Genomic DNA, 20095 nt, shown 5'->3' with positions numbered 1-20095 from the left:
AACTAGCCTGAGGTTTTACTAAAAATACATTTTTCCTCCCCTCTGTTATCACTAAGGGTAGTGTAATGACCAAGTAAAACAGGACTAATTGGCTTGTATGAAGGTTTACTAAAGAGAGCTGTTTCATCACACTAATTTGCAAAAGCGAAAGCAGATTTCTATAAGGAAAGAAAACAAATGTAATCATATTTTTATCAAACATTTTCATGCCATGTTTTTTCAATTGTCACAATAATTTTATATTTTGACTTCTTTTAACTAAGGAGTCACTGGTAATTCTTGGTTTGCAGAAAAAAAAATGTTTTTGTTGTTTTTTTTATGTTCGAAATTTTCTTTTCCATGTCACAAAATTACACATGTGGACAAAGATGTTAATGAAATAAATAAGAATCAGATATTGCTTTTAAATCATGCTTTAACAGACTGATAAAAAAATTTTACTTGTCAAATCCAAGTAATTTCTGTGACCGTTCTGGGTTTTCTTTCATTAAAATAGGGTTACCAACAATTTTGTCCATGTGTATGAAGAAATTTAGATCACTGTATGGTGAAAGATTTCAGTTTGTCTTTTTTACAAATATTTGTTGTGTCTGACTGCCATATGGAACAAAAGAGATAGCAAAGTGACTGAAAGGCAGCAAGTAGAAATAAAAAATATTGCAGAAACCCTTGATATGTTTACTTAAGTCAGCAAACAAGCTCTATTGATATTTTGTAAAATGGGGCAAGACCCAAAATTAGAGAACTGTATAAAGCCTTTAAATGTTAGATACTAAAAAGAAGATACATCACCGCTAAGCATTCCAATGGAACATCTAAATGGAGGGTTCCTTTAATAAATTTTATTTGCACGTTTTTTTAGTTTTTGATTTTAATTTGGACATTTTACAACCACGATCTAAAATCGACTTTTCTTTAATTTTAAAGTAATAATAATAAAAATAAAAGCTGTGGCCTTAATATCATAAAATATAAAGTCGTTTTTTAAAACCAGCAAGGTCAGATCTTTTACAGCTGTACGTCTTTTGATGTACAGTATGTCTCCACCAACTTCACATATATAGATACTGAAATATTTGCTAGTAACTTTTGGCAAATATAAATAGTGTTTTTAAAACACCAATTTATAAGTGTCTTAGCAAATTAAGTTAGTGAATTTATGTCTTGACTTTAGCTTTCAAAACTAAAATTTTAAACTCATTACCAATTTAAAAAAAATATGTACTGTATAATAGTTATGAGTGACGAAGCTTGCCAGTCTTTAGGGGTGCTTTAGTGGCTCCCCATCCACATGCATATGAGATGACATGTGTGTGGTCAAAATGTTCTCTTCCTCCTGGAAAGACTGAGCTGTGAAAGGGAGAGGGCAACCCAGCACAGCCACGCCATTAAGTGAGAAGCCATACAACTGTAACAGTAATATGGTACTTATACTATATTCATTTATGACCTGTACACTCCCATTTAGCTTGAGACACTACCAGTGTGACATTCTAAAAATCATTGGTTTTATATTTTACAGTCTAAAAACTCCTAACATTGTAATTCATGAATGTGCAATGAAATGTAAGATTAACTAGTTTTAAACTAGATTACATTTTTAAAATGACTTCACCCCTCAGGTAATAATGGCCACTTCTTTCACCACTTGGCAATGATAGCATTACTACATTAAACTAGATAACCTGTCAATCAATGTACCAATGTTAACCCTTTCTGTTGCTATTTTACCTCAAATAGCATACATAGAAACATGTCAGAATTAGGACACAAAAACTCTTTATGCACAACATGATAATTATGAAAGTAAATAATATAATTTTCATTTGAAAACTATATAGCCATATTATTCATTATGTATTTATGCTTGTGGGAAGTTAGCAGCAAGCCGTCAGTTACAGATAGATATTAACACTTTTTTAAAGTCTCTCAATAAGGAATAGACCTTTAAGATTTGGGCACTTGGGACAGCAATGGATATAAAACATGCTAAGAAATAATGTGTATTTGATGTTAATGTACTGTTAGAACCTATGCCAAAAGTAGTGAAGTGTGCTCAATGTCGGAGTGTTGAGTCAGTGGCACATGTGCCTGTTTTCTGTTTCGTGCATCACATGATGAATTGGGGTTTTAATTTGTTTTTCTGTGTTCTGTAATAAAACCGTGACCATGTTTGCCATGCATATTAATTGCTGTATGTCCTTTGGTGGTAATCATGAATATAAAAAGAGGAACAAACTTCATTACAGTAGAGTGATCAAGTGCAGACTGATGGTGCAGGAACATCCAGTTAAGAAATGTACAGCATTGGAATGTAGTGGTGTAGAATTATTCAAAGCTTCAATTAATTTAAAGAAAATTGGAAAAGTCTGTAAAAATCTTAGATTCACAAACATCTTATTCATAATAACCTCTATGAAAATTTCCAGTCTGGTTTCCAACCAGTACAGAACAACCTTGCTCGGAATAAATAAATGGCCTGTAGTTAAAACTTTTTCAAGTCAGGAGACTTGCAAAAATACCTTTCAATATGCTCAGTCATTTATCCGTTCATGCACACACTGATGGTGGCAAGCCACATTGTAGCCATGAGGCTCACTAACAGAACTGAGGCTGACGTACATTGGCGCCACCAGGCCCTCTGACCACCATCAGTACTTTACCTTTCAGCAGCTTTCAACACAATTTCTCTGTTTGTTACCCATATATTATCACAACAATGTGCTTTCCTGGTTCTTGTACCTAAATTACCGCAGTCATCCTGTACAAATTAAAAATCATAAATTGCTCCCTATTCCTGTCAATAGTGGTGTACCCCAGGTATATCTAGTAGGGCCACTGCTATTCATAATTTATCCACTTTGAATTGACAATGTTTTCAGAAGGCATCTATTTCGGGAAGGCAAAATCTTTTTCCACTTTTATCTAAACCCACAAGGCTTGAGGGGAAGACGAGATCCACATTGATGACCTTACATGTCTGGAAGTTGCTGACACACCTCTTCAACATAGCGAGGGTGTTGGGGACAGTGCCTCTGGAATAGCAGACTGGGTTGGAGGTTCCCCTGCATAATAAGACGGAACAGAGGGTATGTTATAACTATAGGGGAATCACACTTCTCAGTCTCCCCAGAACACCTATGCTAGGGTGTTGGAATAGGAGTGTTTTGCTGATAGTCAAACCTCGGCTTCAGGAGGAGCAGTGTGCTTTTCTCTCTTGTTATCAGAGCAGTGGACCCACACTATACCCTCCATGGGGGGCTTGAGGGTACTTTGGAGTTTTCACAACTGGTCCAGATGTGTTTTGTGGAGATTTTTGAAGATAACAACAGACAAATTCAGGAAGCAGGGCAGTTATTCACTTTATATTAACACTTCATTCTCAGTTAACCCATGAAAAAAAATTATTGTTAGGTTAAACTGATTTCTTCTTGTAAACATTACATCATTGTTTGTATTTCATTAAACAAAATGAAGACTTCACCAAGTTTACTTATTTCAGCAAAAATGCAATAAATGACCTGCAGTTACAAACACTTAAGTAAGCCACACTGATCAGATTTTGAAGAAAGAGTGAAATGAGCACTCTGCTGCAATATCTTGGTCTGCTAATTAAAATCTCAATAAAGTATAAGCGTTTGATTTAAAGAGAGAAAACCAGAGGGGTGTGACTATGTTTGCAATGCACTGTAAGAATTTTGATATTACAGTTTTATTCTTCTGCCTTAAAATAGCTTACAAAGAAAAAATGCTTTGGATATAATTTGTAAGGATTTAAGCTGACATAATTTTAGATTTCATATCAGTATGTAGTACAGGTTAGGGAACCAACTTGACTAATGAGCTCCATGCATGAAAAAGTATCTAATTTGTCTCCTTGCACCTGTCTGCCCTAAGCGGCTGACTTTGGGTTTGATGCATATGGAGTCAAGTGCCGCTTATTCTCAGCAGTGTTCACCTTGCCAGCCTTGCACAGGCCCTTTTAGACTGTTCGCAGAGTCAAACTCAGCCTTCATGTTTCATAAACCATAATAACTAAGCTGCCATATTGGCAAGCACCATTGTTCTTTACAATTAAAATCATTGGTGGCCTCTTTGGCAGTGCTTATAAGGCACCAACATAAGGAACAGCCCCTTCTCAGTCTCTCTCCATCCATCACTTTTTTTGGTTGCCTGCTGGCTTTCAGGTTGAAAACTTCATAATCATTGCCTAACTATAATGGTGCTGTCATTCTGCCCAGAACAGAGAATAATAGGCTATTTTTTGTTTTTTGCTTCATTTTGAATCCTCTTCTACCAGCGACACTCTGTGCACTCAATATTTGTTCAGATAGCAAAATGATGATGGTAATTACAGCATCCTTTATATATATATATATATATATATATATATATATATATATATATATATTAGTCACTAAGAAGATATAAATACATGTCAGACGTCTGTAGATTAACATGTGGCATTATCAGGATTGCCTCATTCTGATTCATTCTGGTATAAGTTGGAGTTTCGAGCATTTAGCGACTAGCCTTTCCATCCTCTTTCAATTTCCAGTATTGGATAAATATATGCTCAGAAGTATATTTGGTGAAATTGTGGAAGATTGGGATGATTGTGCTATACACCAACCTGCTCCAACATGTTTGCACCAGACTTTATTTAGTAAACTAGATTTGCCAGTTTTTTGCCAAACTTTATTAAGAAAAAAAGCCAAACTAAAAACAACACACACACCATCTGGCTCGCATATACACACATAAATATATATACACTGAAAAAAATAATGCAAGCATTTTTGGCATTTACTTAATCATATTTAGTTACTTTAACACAGTTGTTTAATGTTAGCAGGATAGGACATACAGTAAAACCAATTTGTGTTAACGTACCTAAATATGATCAAACAAACGCCAAAAGCGGTTGCATAATTTTGTATATATATATATATATATATATATATATATATATATATATATATATATATTTATGTATATATTTATTTATATTGTATATAAATAGAATGTGCTATGAGAAAGACATCTTTGCGAAGGTCAAATATAGCACTTGATGATATATTTGTTTTTCAGAAATTCCCGGCATGACACAATCACTGTCAACAGCCCTTCAGTGTAATCAAAATTTTATTTAAACTTGGAAAACAATTTTTGTTCCATCTTACTTTGTTAAATGTACGTGTTTTACATACATCATTATTATTGATCATTTTGAAGAATGCATTACATTGCTGAGCAAAGTGATGGTAATTTTATTCCAAGCTGATGAAGCATGTTTTTTGTCAACTATACCTTAAAATTAACATATAACAACAGGTTGTGCAAAAAATTATGTTTCATACTCAGTACCCCATACCCCCTACTCAATAATTCTCCCATCATATATGACATTTTTTTTATTTACGTGCTTTCTTAGATACATTTTACAGACTAAATTAACTACTGGGAAATTTTAATTACAACTACTGCTAACAGAGCTGAGGAAGTATGAAGGTAATTTTGAATCAAAAGTATTTGTTCATTGTAATTGTGAATTTGAAGTCACAGACACATGAAATAGAAGTTTTGTAATTGTAGATTTTCTTTACATATCTCAAGAAAGTTATACCCCTACGTACACACCCTTGCTGCACAAATATGTTGCTTTTAAGTCACATTTTCAGCTTTACGAGTTACATGTTGGCTATCACTTTTGCCAAAAATCATTTAAGTCCCTCTGGAATGAAAAAAAACTGTTGTGTGTCTTACGGGTAGTTCACATAGTGAGATGCAGTGACAGTAGCAGAAGACTACACCTGTTTGAATCCATAGCCAAACTCTTCCAGGCTCTTTATTCTCACGGCTCTCGAATGACCCTGTTGAGGTACACTGTGTCCTTGGGACAGTTGCCGAAATCGAACACAGCTTGTATCTATTTTTGTTTGATATAGAATGACCAAGCAGGCAGCACTCTCTGCTATTCAGCTATAAGAGCTACACATAAGTCAGAGTTCAGTTTTACTCAACTCCATCATGACATTTGTAGTAAAAGTGAAAGCCAAGGTGTAACCTCTAAAACTAAATATGTTAATCACAGCAGCATTTTGGGCAGTTTTATTAACTTATTTGGACATTTCAAAAACATTTTTTTCACAATTTGGTTTAGATTAACTGGAGCAAAACTGAGCTCACAATATATTTTTTTGTGTGTCACACAGAGCACAATTTCTGTTATTGTACTGGAGAATTTGAAGAGGTGTGCTTCTTTTTATAATTAAAAAAGACAAAAAATGTAAAACTACAAAATGTCTTTGCTTTTTCTCTTTACTCTCTTTACGAAACTTCAAATTCACACTTATAAAACAGAGATACTTTTGATTCAAAATGACCTTCATACAGAAGTGGTAGCAGGTTTTTCTATTGTTGATCTTTTTTATTCCATGTTCCCACCTTTGAAATCTGGCATTTTGTCCTGGGACTGAATAACAGAGGCTGCTGGAACACAATGTTTGGAAAAAATACTTCAGTCCGAAATAAATACCTTCAAACATCTCTAATGGCATGTTTCCTGTTTGAGCTGCCATGTGCTGATTGGCTTCCTTGTTCTAGGATGAGCTGCAAAGATACACAAGCTGTCGACTGCACAGGCGTGCGTATTATGTGAGTCAACATATCTAAAAATATTATCAGGGCAACAGTGGGATTAGAATAGGATTCAGCTTAGAATTGAAGGGTCTGTTAAATACAAACACCCATATTATATACATACATATACATACATACACTCACCGGCCACTTTATTAGGTACCCCATGCTAGTAACGTGTTGGACCCCCTTTTGCCTTCAGAACTGCCTCAATTCTTCGTGGCATAGATTCAACAAGGTGCTGGAAGCATTCCTCAGGGAGTTTGGTCCATATTGACATGATGGCATCACACAGTTGCCGCACATTTGTCGGCTGCACATCCATGATGCGAATCTCCCGTTCCACCACATCCCAAAGATGCTCTATTGGATTGAGATCTGGTGACTGTGGAGGCCATTTGACTACAGTGAACTCATTGTCATGTTCAAGAAACCAGTCTGAGATGATTCCAGCTTTATGACATGGCGCATTATCCTGCTGAAAGTAGCCATCAGAAGTTGGGTACATTGTGGTCATAAAGGGATGGACATGATCAGCAACAATACTCAGGTAGGCTGTGGCGTTGCATAGATGCTCAATTGGTACCAAGGGGCCCAAAGAGTGCCAAGAAAATATTCCCCACACCATGACACCACCACCACCAGCCTGAACCGTTGATACAAGGCAGGATGGATCCATGCTTTCATGTTGTAGACGTCAAATTCTGACCCTACCATCCGAATGTCACAGCAGAAATCGAGACTCATCAGACCAGGCAACGTTTTTCCAATCTTCTATTGTCCAATTTCGATGAGCTTGTGCAAATTGTAGCCTCAGTTTCCTGTTCTTAGCTGAAAGGAGTGGCACCCGGTGTGGTCTTCTGCTGCTGTAGCCCATCTGCCTCAAAGTTCGACGTACTGATGCTCTTCTGCCCACCTTGGTTGTAACGGGTGGTTATTTGAGTCACTGTTGCCCTTCTATCAGCTCGAACCAGTCTGGCCATTCTCCTCTGTCCTCTGGCATCAACAAGGCATTTCCGCCCACAGAACTGCCGCTCCCTGAATGTTTTTTCTTTTTCGGACCATTCTCTGTAAACCCTAGAGTTGGTTGTGCGTGAAAATCCCAGTAGATCAGCAGTTTCTGAAATACTCAGACCAGCCCTTCTGGCACCAACAATCATGCCACGTTCAAAGTCACTCAAATCACCTTTCTTCCCCATACTGATGCTCGGTTTGAACTGCAGGAGATTGTCTTGACCATGTCTACACGCCTAAATGCACTGAGTTGCCGCCATGCGATTGGCTGCTTAGAAATTAAGTGTTAACGAGCAGTTGGACAGGTGTACCTAATAAAGTGACCGGTGAGTGTATACATACATATTTTTATATAAGAGCACATCAATTTCTGTAGTTCCAAAGAAGAGTGATAACGACTACTAATCAAAGTGTTATTAGTGGTAATATTAAATCCATCATTGCATAGAGTCACAGTGTTCCAATGAACCTTAAGTACAAAAGAAAATATACAACACATAAAATGTAGTTCTGTAAAAAAGAAACATTTGAACACATATGTTTGTGAGTGATAGTAAAAAGGAGGGAAACTCTGCACTATGGTCAACACCTTAGCATAATGGCTTCCTGTGAAGTAGAGTGAGGAGAATCATTACTACTCCAGTAATTTGCAGTGCTAAAAGGATTTATACAGCGACAGACTGGGAGTTATAACAAGATTTAAGTACTCTTTTCAAAACACAGCAACACTTCTATGAGATATGAAAAGGAAGATGAGCTACCTAAGCAGCTAAGACCCAGGCTATGTTTAGTTACCGTATTTTCACGACCATAAGGCGCACCGTACTAAAAGGCGCAGTCTCAGTTATGTGTCCCATTTCTGTATTTAATACACACATAAGGCGCACCGGACTATAGGGCGCGTTTTTTATATACAGGTACATGTCCTCTACTACCTTTAAATAGCTCTACTGTGTATTTAAAAAAACAGCGGGGGCAAAACTGAGTATGACTGTGCTTTATTCATGTATTTATTACAAAGTATTAATCAAACCTGGGAGCTGGCCATGAGACAGACACATCGCAGATGACACAGCGCTGTGATTACTCCTAAATTAACTTAAAATCCTGAAACCTGCCGACGGAATATGTTCGCTTTTATTGCCGGTATCCTGGTGCCTGCAGTTTAAATTATTTAGATGAAAAACACCTGCCAGCCGCCGCTGTGAGGCTGCTGTTGAAGGGATTTCTACTGTCGGTGCACCGCTGGTATGTAGGGGTCTGAGCGCCTCCGACAGAAATAGTATAGGCACGATAATAATCTGGATGAAGTGACTGCAATTATTAAGTTTTCAGGTGGCCTTTCTCACTTAAAAACATATTAAAACTACTTTATTCCCACTGATCACAGCAAATATAGCTGCAAGATTTAGATTATTTAGATGAAAAAACACCTGCCAGCCACCGCGGTGAAACCGGAGGAGACCCGGCCCAGAGGCTGCTGTTGAATTAAGTTTTCAGGTAGAAAAATAGAGCGGGAGCAAAACTGAGTATGATTGTGCTTTATTCATGTATTTATTACTAAGTATTAATCAAACCCATCAAAGTCATCATCCTCTGTTTCTGAATTTAAACAGCTGCGCTAAATCAGACATGCCAGTTTCCCCTTCTTCGCTGTCAGAGTCACTTTCCGTGCAGCGCGGCTCCTCAGAAATAATGCCGGCTTTTGCGAAAGCTTGAACAACAGAGCCAGCAGACACGTTAGTCCAAGCATCTACAATCCATCTGCAAACTGTGGCGTAACTTGCCCGGCGCTGCCTTCCACTTATCGTGAAACTGTGGTCTCCGTCTGTCATCCATCGCTCCCACGCCGCTCGCAGCCTTACTTTGAACGGCCGCTTCACACCGATGTCGAGCGGTTGAAGTTCCTTTGTCAGACCCCCGGGATAACGGCGAGCACAGCGTTCATTTGTTTCACCTTTTTTTTCACATCGGCTGTGAGATGGGCACGCAGCGATGGTGATGCGTGGAAAAAAGCACCTGGTCTCCTCACATACACCTGCCTCAGCCACGCTTTCATCATCTCCTCATCCATCCAGCCTTTTTCATTTGTGTTGATATCATATGTCATCAGAGCGCTGTGTCTGTCTCGCTGTCAGCTCCCAGATCAGCTTCTCTGATTGGTTGATGCGGCGCGTCCAGCAGCAAAACTTTAATTTTTCCATCTCGAGCTGCAGCAGCGTGTTGGCGGTGCGTCAGATGCTTAAACGCTCCCGACGCGCTTCGCCTGCTGCTCAAAACGCGCTGCGTGACCTTTTGCTGCACCGATACGCGCGTCAACCATTGAATTTGGATGTAAACTTGCTGCTTCTGCTGCACCTGCTGGGTCCGGTTCACACCGATGTCGAGCGGTTGAACAGCGAGCACAGCGTTAATTTGTTTCCCCATGTTTTTCACATCAGCTGTGAGATGGGCACGCATGGAGTTACATATTAACAGCGATGGTGATGAGTGGAAAAAAAAACACCTGGTCTCCTTACATTCAGCCACTCTTTCATCATCTCCTCAATGAGGTGGTCTCAAAAGTCGCAGTTACAACACACATAAGGCGCACCGCACCAAAGGGCGCACCGCACATTTTGAGGGAAAAAAAGACGTTTAAGTGCGCCTTATAGTCGTGAAAATACGGTAGTCTAAAGAATACGCAAAGTAGGATGAGCATTTTTTTGTTTTGTTTTAAGAGCTCATTCAAATTTCAGTTGATTATTAACATTTACTGATGCATCATGATGGTGTTTGAAAATGCTTCTAAACTTCACAATTTAGGCCTGTAAAACCAAATAAGAACAGGCTGAAATTTACTGTTGTCCTAATTTCTTTATTAGCTGTAGAATAATTGAGTAACGTGACTTCAGCAGAATTTCTATAAACATGACCAGGTGTTCCTAACAGCACAGATAATCAATTTTCCTTTCTATTTAATATTTGTTGTAAGGATAGTGGGTAGATAATGAATAGAACATTGTGTACAGCTACAGGTATAGTCACAGCATATATATTATTTTATAGGTGATAATATTCATCACTGTACTAAAACGAGGATCAATACTAAAATCAGGGAGCCTGCTTTAGGCTTCTTTTCGTGGGAGCCTGCATTAAACAACAGACAGTCCTTGGTTCTCCTTTACTCACATCGTCATCAACGGTTCCAGCAAAAATCCTTAATACAAAAAAAAAAAAAAGTAAACAAAAAAAAACACAAGCAAATAAGACTGATAAATATTGTTGGATTCTTATCCCCCAAACAGCACACCCCTCCCATATTTGCACGTTGATAGTTAATAATTTACACGTCTGTCAAGTTTACTTCTTGATGGTAACAGCCTTTTTATGATCTGGTTTAAAATGGGATTAAAAACTTATTTTTTTTATTTTTTATTTTTATGAAATACATTTTTTATTTATTTAAAAATTATCAATATTTTCTGTGTGTTTCCATTTCATGTATCTTGATATTTTACCTTGGAATTACATGTGATGTGAAGCACGTCCATGTTAAATGGATCCGACCTACAAAACAACCAAAGTATTATGGTCAAGACTGATTTTCTGTATACTCAGAAATGTCTTAGACACCAAAGGCAACTCCAGGTAAGGGAAAAAAAAAAGAAAAAAAAAGAAAAAAAACATTGTTAAGTACCAGCGTGAGCCACAATAATGAGCAGAAGAGTGCTGCAGTTCTGTCTTTTTGCCAAAGGTGGCAGTTTCATTAAAAAACTCTTATTGCCTAGAACTCCCAGTCATTTTGACAGGTCTGAGATTTTGAAGTGAAAGAACTTTAAATAAATTAATCTTACGTTTTTTAAATAAAATAAAAACCTAAAAAATAAATATGGTTAATTTTACCTTACCCACAGCCGTAATTTTGACAGCTCTATTAATTGCATTGTAAATTCTTCCTGCATTGATCTAGGTTCAGAACTGTTGCCTAGCAACAAACATCCTACCTAGAAAGCCTGAAATCTTTAGCTTATATACGGAAAAATGCCTTTCAGAAATAATCTAACGAAAAAACAGGCTTTAAAAATGCTTCAAAATAATGATGATTGCGATTCGGGTGGGGATTGAGAGCCCGATAATGACGACTATTAGGAAGCGGCCCAGATCTTGACAGCGAGTCTGAGGATGATCAACCACCCCGGCATAACCCAGACATATCAGAGACCCATCATACGATAGGCCAACTTTTGTTCAAGGTTTGGATAATGCGAATATAATATGATAAACTGTTATGGTGAAATTATAATGACAAAGAGAAGTACAAATTATAAACTTTATATATACAATATCCACAATCAGATGAGGGTGACTCCGCTCAGACCCTAAGTCAATCCATCCTACTGCTCAACAGAAGCCCAGGAGAGGGCAAAGGATGGGACAGTGTGGACTAAGTTGGAGAACGGAGAAAACAGGGTTAGACGTCAGTCAGAATGTACTAACTGAGGCCGAGGGACCCACTTATGCAGAGAGGAAGATCCAGGATGCCCTGAGCACCTTTCCCTGTTTAATGGACCCTGATATACTGGCTCACATACTGTACGGGACTGCTCCGTCACAGAAGCCTGCATGGTTTTGGGGGATGATTTGTGGGACATGAACATAGAGAGCTCTATGCCTGATTGTGCACTGAGTGTTGCATCAACTTTTTAAAATAACGATGTTTCGAAACCATTTACACACCATAATGCGTTTCCTGCGCTTTGATAAAAAAGAGACGAGAAGTGAACGCATCCAAATTTAAAAAAGATTTCTCTGATAAATGACGTCTGGGAAGGGTTTGTAAAAAAAGTATATGGTCAGTAAGCCATATAAATTTCCCATTAAAATTTGGCCTGCAGCGGATGTCAACACGAAATGTATGTTGAATGATGTGCCTTATCTTAGCAGGGTTGAAACATAAAGAAGGGGGACAGCGTTGTGCAGAAATTAGTGAAGCTTTTTGCAGGAAAAGGGAGAAACGTAATGACTGCAAACTTTTTTACTTTTTTAGAGAAAAAAGAAATGCTACACAACACTAAAATGCTAAAAAACAATGCTGTGCACTAACGGTCTATAAGTTCAAAGCACAGAAATATGTGTGCATTCTCAGCTCTGCACACACCTTAGCCAGGACACTCAGCAGCCCAAAAGCCAAACCAGAGCCCGTTGTCGACTATACAACAATTGATCCAAACTGATGTGTTGGATCAGATGACTCGAAAGTATTCTGTAGGGTCTCCATTGCGAAGGTGGCCTGTGGCTGTCCTTTACGTTCCCCTCGACAAAGCAGTTATAAACGTTGGCTTTGTTCAGCAGCAGTTTGAACGTCCCGATCTAACGCAGAGATTTTATCCTTGAACTGGCAAAACAGTTGCGTGCCAACCACATGCTCTCCAGAGAGCCGCAAATTACCAACAACTCCTCCGCATAAGAGCCAGCTTCGCCGAGGCAAAGAAAACAGTGTCAAATGCATCATTGCGGCACAAAAAAATGCTCATATGACATATGTTATAAATGTGAAAAGGTGGTGTGTGGGAAATGTGCAGGGTGAATGCTTGTCACGTGGAAAAAACAATTCAGTCTGTTTTTTTGTCCTGTAAATAGTTTTCTTTCCTCGATTTTTTCCATATTTACATTTTTAATATGTTTATTATTATTGCTTTAAAACTATGTTTTGTTCTCAAGCATAAACAACCATTCCATTTATTTTAAGCCAATCAATTTCTGTACATAAAATTGTAATTTCTAACTTAGAAACTGAGTAGTAAAAAAACCTTATTGAATTTACTGATTTATTTTCAACACAAATTTAGACTACAATAATAGCATATAATACAGCCTATATATATATATATATATATATATATATATATATATATATATATATATATATATATATATATATATATATATATATATATATATATATATATATATATATATATATATATATATATATATATATATATATATATTCATTCAAAAGTTATAAAGGTTATATATTATTATATGATTAAGTACTAAAACTTATATTTTTCTCCCATGACTCCTCTGGATCATTCAAATGGTCATTGGCAAACTTATGATGGAGCTTGACATGTACTGGTTGAAGCAGGGGAAACTTCCGTACCAAGCATGATTTCAAAACATGAATTCTTGGTGTATTACCATCAGTAACCATGGAAACATGTTGGTCCCAGCTCTTTTCAGGTCATTGACCAGCTCTTGTTTAGTTCTGGGCTGATTTCTCACCTTTCTTAGATTCATTGAGACCCCACGAAGTGAGATCTTGCAGTCTGAGGGAGATTGACAGTCATGTTTAGCTTCTCCCATTTTCTAATGATTACTCCAACAATGGACCTTTTTCCAACTAACTGCTTGGCAATTTTTCCACAGCCCTTTCCAGCCTTGTAGAGGTGTACAATTTTGTCTCTAGTGTATTTGGGGAGCTCTTTGGTCTTGGCCATGTTGTTAGTGTGATTCTTACAGATTGTATGGGGTGGAGAGGTGTCTTTATGCAGCTAACAACCTCAATCAGGTGCATCTAATTTAGGATAATAAATGGAGTGGAGGTGGACATCTGAAGGCAGACTAACAGGTTTTTGAGGTTGAGAATTCCAGCTGATAGACAGGTCTTCAAATACTCATTTGTAGTTGTATCATAAAAATAACTAGTTAAAAAAATCATATATTGCGATTTCTGGATTTATCTACTTTTTAGATTATGTCCAATACACCTTTTTCTGAAACTTCCTTTTTCGAAAACTTCCAAAATAGCAGGGTGTTCAAAGAGTTATTTCCCCTCACTGCAATCCCAAAGGAACGCTTATCAGGTTGAAGTCAGGACTCTGTGCAAACTTTCCCCATAGTTTGGAGCATGGAATTGGCCAAAATGTCTCCGTAGGCTGAATAGTTCAGAGTTCCTTTCACTGGAACTAGGTGACTAAGCCGAGCTTCTGAAAAACAACCCCACACTAGAATCCCTCCTCCATCAAACTTTGCAATTGTCCCCATATACTCAAGTATGTTGTCCTGGCAACTGCCAAATCCAGAATCATCCATCAGATTTCCAGAAGGAGAAGTGTTTTTTTTGTTTTTTTTTTAACTTTAGCGAAGACATGTCCACTGCTCTGGAGTCCAGTGATGGCGTGCTTTACACCACTGACCATTGCACTATGGCTCTGATGTAAATAATCAACCATGGATTCTCATTCCATGAATCTTTCTCTGCACTGTTCTGTGTTCTGTGTGTAGTGATTGACTCTGTAGTTGGCCACCTCTTCGTGCTATGTGCTACAGCATCTGCTTGCCTCGCTCTGTCAGTTTACCTACCACTTTGTGGCAACAGCTGACAGTTGACTTTGGAATATTTAGGAGAAAGCAAATTTCACAACAGATGGCATCTTATCAGAGTTATTAGAATTCATTGAGCTCCTGAGGGTTTATCCATTGTTTCACAAATGTTAGTAAAAACAGTCTGCATGCCTAGATGCTGGATTTAGTACACCTCTGGCCCTGGGAGTAAATGAAACACCTGATTCCAATAATTTGGATGAATGAGCAAATAATTTTGGCAATATAGTGTATTCATACAGTTCCCAAAATTATTTTGACTTTCAAAGACTAATACACAGGCCAGAATAAAGTGTTTATATGCATATTATTTCTTTTTAGAAGCATTGTTGCAAAGTAATTGACTTGAAAAAAAGGAAAAATTAGTCAGTGCTCAGACAAAAATTATACAAACTCCACAGTTAGTGTAACCCCCAAATCTCCCAATTTCAATAAAACGGAATGGAATAGCTGTTAAATTCTGAAATTCCTTTCATTTCAAAACTCTATTTTATGGCTCCATTTTTGGACCCATTAAATATAATGGCATAGCTTGTAAAATAGACTCATTTATCTGATTGGTTAACTTAACTAATTAATAATAATAAAAGATATTTATGTAATAATAAATTAAACTTTCTATATGCTTTTCAAAATATAATTATTGACATATTTTTACATCCATCCATCCATCCATCCATCCATCCATCCATCCATCCATCCATCAATCTTCTACCGCTTATTTAATCAGGGCTGTGGTGTGGCCAGGGCCTGTCTCTGGCAGTCTATGAGTGAGAGGTGGGGTACACCCTGGACAGGTAGCCAGTCTGTTTTATTGTGATTATTTGTTAATGTATTTATTGTATTATAAGACTTTTAGCTTTCAAGAGTTGTAGCCCTTTACTGATACGCCTTTTTTGAGAAAGCCGTCTTTCTTGAGGTCTTGCTATTGCATAGCAAGACCTCAAGTAATCTTTGGCTCATTTTAATTCACTGAGAAAAAGAGATAAGGGGTTTAATGTGCTTTTACTAATCTCATAGTGTGATTATGGCTCGGGGATGCAGCTGATGCAGGATCAGCCATTTGTGCAAAGCTTTGTACCATTGTTTGCTCCACAATGCCTGGCAGTGTATGTGTCATTCAGCAGAGATGCTGAGAAATATCCACCCCACTTGTGGTTACAACAGCAATACTTGCAGCTGATGGTACTGTAGTGCAGGTGTGCACTCTTTCATTTGTAATGCAGAAAAAAGGATCATGTATCTGGAGTTGGAGTTGTTATCTCAGATATGGATGCTGACAGCTAACACAGGCTCCGTATGCTTCCTAACCCACATTGCTCTTTCAGCTGTTGTTTTCTAGCTCTGTGTTCCTGTTTTATTTCTCTGACTGCCTTTATACCCCATACCTACTACCTGCAGTCTTTTATTTCATTTTTCCATTCTCTTTCCTGTAAATCCCTCCACCAGCCTTCTTGTCATCCTTTCCAACCACTTATCTCCCACTCCTTCCACACTTCACTTTGGCTTCATTTTATCCCCTTTCTCACCTTTCATCCTAATTCAATACCTTTTACTTTTTTTATTCCCTTTATCATCCTCTCCCCTACACTTTTATCCTCTCGTCCATCTTTTTCTTACATTATCAGTCCAGCTTCGAGAGCCACATGCACTCCCTCATTCCCTGATCTTGAGAAGATAGCTGATCCCACTGATGCTATTTTAAGACTGTCATGCATACTCTCCCTTCTTGTCCCTACCGTGGAGAGCTGGCAGCCACAAAGAGAGACATGAAACGCACATTCTTCCTTCACAAGCAGTCCTTCTCGTTCAGACTTAGACTTTGAAATCTGTATAATTAACCATATTGTCTAGGGGTAGGCTAGCCTGACAGCAGATTGCTCTCCATATGCCAATACTAAATAGATGATTTAATGGTCTTAAAGTTTAGTCTGAGTGCTTGGAAAAGGTAAAAATCATGTCTTTGAAAAATGAAAAAAAGCCCATTGTGAATTTCATGTCATTCAGTCCTGGGAAAAGGTCATCCTAATTCCTAATTCCATTCTCATTTCCTGTAAATTATTATCGTCTGTAGTCCCAGGGGGCAACACTGGAAAAAAATAATTACAAATGTAATAAGGCATCATCTGCTTGAACATAGAAATGTCTTAGAATTATTCATTTTTAATGAAGATTTGGGCATGGTGACATTTTAACGTAACTGAAGATAGAGGCCTTTCCAATGCCAATCTTCAGAATAGGAAAACAGATATGTATAAAAACAACATGTCTGCAGAATGGAAATCATAAAATGCACATCGTTTGTAAAAAAATAAAAATAAAAAAATGCACTATTGTCTCTTTTTTAACATTAAAACTTGGCATGTAAACATCTTTTAAACAGTTGTGAATGTATGGCTTCTACAGAACTGAGATCACAATTTTCTTCTTTTTTTCCCTAATTATTGTATCAATCGTGGAATCGTACAAAAGTTTTTGTAAATAATAGAAAAGTAAATTGATTTACCAGTACAACTATTTTTAGCCTGGTAGAAGTAAGCTAACTTCCACAACTATTTTGTACAAATAGACTAAGGGCCTAATTTTTTTAAGTTTTTCATTTCTTAAAAGAAGTGCAAACTTACCCAGAGCAGATCTTTAAAGAAGGTGCAATGAGATTTGTGTTTACCATTCAGCAACAACCATGTGCAAACCTTTTTTTGTGTGTGTTCCCTCATCAATATTCAGATCATAATTAAATTTTATTAATTAAAAAATATGTATTTTATCCCCAAAAGTTCCCCAAATTTATCCTCAAAAGTTTTGCTACAGCCCATCCACCGCCAGTTGTTACCAGACTGTGCCAGTCCATGGATGGAGGAAATTTAAATTTTTAGCACCTGCAAAGGGAATCTATAACTCAACTACAGATGCATATTTGTGTCGTTTTTATTACTCTTAAAAGTAAGGAACAAATTGACACAAATTTTTGGGGTCATTATGGCCACAGAGGAGGTATTGGTACAATGACAGAGGAGGGAGAGTTATTCTAAATATATGTTTGTAGTCTGTCAGAAATATAAAATTCTAGAAAAATATGGATACGGAAAAAACAATTATACAGACAGGCATATATTAATGAAGCAGGACAGCAGACAGTCTTTATACAATTAAACCAGAAGGAACTAAATTACTGAAATTAAATATTGTGACATGTACATAAAAAAAGAATATCCAAATAGCCTGTAAAGAGAAAGAGATGGGAGCAGTAAAATCCTGTATTTCTTTTTATGGTTGTTTTTTACACCTTTGTTACACTACATTGTTTGTAGCACTTTCAGATAGACTACGAGAACTATAGATATTTAGCCCTGTCATGATTGTTGCTACATGGCTTTGAACATTACTTTCAAACTGCCTGTAGAACATACAGTCTTCTCAATTTCATGGAGTGTAACTAAATTAGTCTGCTCAATATTTTTGCAACAATCTATGTAGATCATCCTCAACATGGTCATTTATTGCACTTACAAAAATAAATAAAAAATGTACTTGCAATTTAGCTCCTCTTGTTAGAAATGTTGAAGATTAAACCTCAATGTAGTCTCTTGAAAAGGCTGATGTACCTCTTAAAAGTGCTGTCACATCTTGACGATTTCGCCAGTGCATGCCAACATACGGAAAATATTTTACATTTTTTTGTTGGGCGGTAAACAGCAGCTACAGCACTCCAAAGTGTAGAGAAATCTACTTGTGCATTTTATGCAGGGTTGGTGCCTCCGGGCACATTGCTGCCCTGCTCAGGACACTGGCTTTTGACATATCATGGGCATTACGCTGCTGTGCGTTATGCATAACTTAGGCTGTCGTTGGACATAGGTTCTGAACTTGTTATGAATACTCTATGTATACTCCAAAAATTGAAAAAAATACATAGAAAGTTCAGTGTATGTGAGCGTTTTAGAAGATTCTGGGACGTCCGCATGTGCTGGCTAAATCTTCAAGGTTTTACAGCGCCATAGGCTTTTGTGATAATGCAATCACATCTTAAGACTGCATAAGAACCTGAAAAAGTTGCCATAGTAATTTCTTTGAGACAACTTCTCTCTATAGCGCCACTGCAAATTTCACCATGCATGTCCGCCCCTCAGCTGACCGATGTGTGCATACCTAAACTTCTCTGGTGAAATCACGGTGCCTTATTATTTTTGTGGTGTTTATTACTGAACATGAGGGCAATTCCTGTTAGCAGGAGTAGTAGGTTTTCCATGATATGCACAACCTCTTTAGCTTTGTCATATTTTGAAAGAAGAGCATCCACACCAGCTAAAACATTACGTGCTGTCGCGAGACATTCTGCAAAACTTGAATTTACACATTCTGTCATGGTTCTCCCCTTTGGACTTCTTTTTTAGTTTCTTTGGAGTTTTCAGTTATTTATGTTATTCTGTTTTCTCGGTTAGTGGTTTCAGTTTGTTTACTTGTGATATTTAAGCAGAGTTGTTTTTTGTGTTGCTCTCTAGCCCTCTTGTCCAGCTCTCTTTTCCCCTAGTTCAGGGGTGGTTAATTCCAGTTCCTGGGGGCAAGTATCCTGCAACTTTTAGATCCATCCTTGGTCCACCACACCTGATCAAATAGCTGAGTTACCTCCTCAGTATGCAGTCAGTTCCTCTAGAGTCCAATAATTATCTAATTATTTGATTCAGGTGTGTTGAACCAAATGCACATCTAAAAATTGCAGAAAAATGGCCCTCAAGAAGTGGAATTGCCCACCCCTCCCCAAGTTTCTATTTGCTACTATCCATACTTGCTCCCTTTTAGCTGATTACTCCAGTCTTTGTTCTGTCTCCCATACATACACCTTCTGTGCAGTTCTTTAGTGCTGGTTTCTCATTGTTACTTTGCTTGTTAAGTGCTTTATTGATAATCTTGTATTGATATTAACTCAAATTTTTATACATTTCTGTATAATACAGACCCCATAAAAATCTCTTTGTCCTATTTTTAACTAAGATGATCTGTTTTTCATCTTTTAGAAAAATAGTGGTATCAGTGAGCTGATCAGTGGATAACCACATACATTCAATTG

This window comes from Cyprinodon tularosa, unplaced genomic scaffold (assembly GCF_016077235.1).
Source record: "Cyprinodon tularosa strain WSP-4 unplaced genomic scaffold, ASM1607723v1 ctg307, whole genome shotgun sequence".
Classification (NCBI taxonomy): domain Eukaryota; kingdom Metazoa; phylum Chordata; class Actinopteri; order Cyprinodontiformes; family Cyprinodontidae; genus Cyprinodon; species Cyprinodon tularosa.
Note: the sequence above shows the minus strand (reverse complement) of the source record.